This window comes from Cupressus sempervirens, chromosome 2 (assembly GCF_028749045.1).
Source record: "Cupressus sempervirens isolate cs-2001-9-10 chromosome 2, ASM2874904v1, whole genome shotgun sequence".
Lineage (NCBI taxonomy): Eukaryota > Viridiplantae > Streptophyta > Pinopsida > Cupressales > Cupressaceae > Cupressus > Cupressus sempervirens.
This window is the reverse complement of record NC_143119.1, coordinates 369,627,106-369,629,031: the sequence shown is the minus strand read 5'-3', so window position 1 is coordinate 369,629,031 and position 1,926 is coordinate 369,627,106. Positions and strand designations below refer to the sequence as shown.

Genomic DNA, 1,926 nt, shown 5'->3' with positions numbered 1-1,926 from the left:
TCCAATTATTTTTGCATTTATAGTTAAACAAATATTTCTAAAAATGTACTCAAATCAACTCTTGAATTGGGATTTTCTACAACATTTGAACCTCTAAAGAGATCAGTCATGTGTATATGCCTCTATTCTATATAAATATTTGATTATATGCTATCAAATTTACATCTCTTAAATTTTTCTTTTCTAATACAACTTATCTGCGTACCCTTGCACCTCACACCTCTTTCTAGTGCAAGTGCTAGTTTAGCCTTTAATTTCTGAACATCTCATATTAAACTTTGACAGTACTAATTTCTCTAATCATATGCTAGGAAGTAAAACTCACCTCCACAGATAACAACTTGCAGCTCAGGTGTATAAGCCGTACAATCATCTTGTTCTTCAATTTTTCTGTTTTGTTTGTGAAATATCAGGAAGAGCACATTTTACAGATATTCCAGTTTTGGTAGAAACGCAGGAAAACATGGCCGGCTTCTTCATATATTGTTGCACAATAATATTTAACTTGTGCGCCACAATATTGGATAAATGAGGAAACAAAACAGTACGAAGCAAATAATAAACCTGAAAGAAATTGTGTTTATGCGGTGTTATTAGACCTCGTGGGTTGGTCAACAGCCGTCTCCAAAGTGGGCGCTTCATATTTGACAGATGCAGACTCACACACTTGTGTGTGCTCCATCTCTAATAAGGCTTTCTTGTATTCCCCATAAAAATAAGATGTAAATCCCCACAAAGACATAGCAAGAGACATGCCTTTCTCCCCTGTGAACTTCTCCTTGAATATGACAACCGCGAGCACCTCCACCACAGGAGTTAAACAAGTCATCAACACGGCACTCCACAGAGAAGATGTTAAAAAGATCACACCATACACACCGACGAAAAAGAGCTGCCAGGAGACCGCGCTCCAAACCACAGCCATGTAGTAGTTGAATTTCCCCACATCGGATTCCATGGCTTCCCTCCCAACAGCGGGGAAATCCTTGTTGACAACCATGCCTATCATGCAGACAACAGTCGACGACAAAGATACGATAAGCTGCATCTCCATAACAAGAGTGTATGTAATCCTCCGTGTGGTCTTCTTGTAGAGAAGCTCAATCAAGGGAAGAATGAATCCATAGAGAGCAGCTGCGGCTCCTGCAGCGAAAAACCCAAGCCAATATTGTCGAGATGTGACTCCCTTTGGCCTGTCACCATTGGTGTTGAAGGCCAACATAACTGATCCCATGGTGAGCAAAATTATGGCGTTGATTGAATAGGCAGTAAACTTCTGCTTTACAAGGAAGAATCCGAAGAAGGCATTGAAGGCAAGCTGAGGAGCAATTACGAGAGAGGAGGTGGAGAGGGGGAGGTAGGCGAGACCCCATGAATACAAGAAATTATCAAGCCCGGTGAGGAGGCCGATTACAACGGATGCAAGGCAGAGCTTGGGAGTAACATGGCTGCTTTCACTTCCAGAGGGCTGTTTTGTGCGGGAAGAAAGCCAAATGGGGAGAACGAGAAGAGGACAGGCTGCAGTCTGAAGCCACGCAGTGAACCATATGCGATTGCCACCGTGCAAGAAATAGAAGCGGATTAACAAGTTACCAGCGGCTCCGCCAATGAACAGAGCCACACAGTTGAGGATGAGGAGTAGCCATTCCCCTAAGCTTTTCTTGTTTGACTTCATTCGCCACACTTCGTAACTCACTATGTTATTTTATTTTATCTCCGGCTTCTAATTTATAAACAAAAATGGTGCATCGGGTTTCTGGTTTTGCGATCAAGGGAAGTATTTTCCGGATAAAATATAAGATCTGATTCCACGTCGCAGATTTGTTTGCTCTAAAGGTGAATTTGATACGGGTGCCAGTTTCCATTTCATTTTGGGCCCGACTTAATGGAACGACTCGACTCGACTTAGACGATTTAGGATCCTCT

At 42.2% G+C, this 1,926-nt stretch overlaps 1 pseudogene; it reads right to left on the bottom strand.

Annotated features, from left to right (window-relative positions):
* Nucleotides 1-580: 580 nt before the first annotated feature.
* LOC149572665 (purine permease 3 pseudogene) lies at nucleotides 581-1,675 on the bottom strand (annotated as a pseudogene).
* Nucleotides 1,676-1,926: the final 251 nt, after the last annotated feature.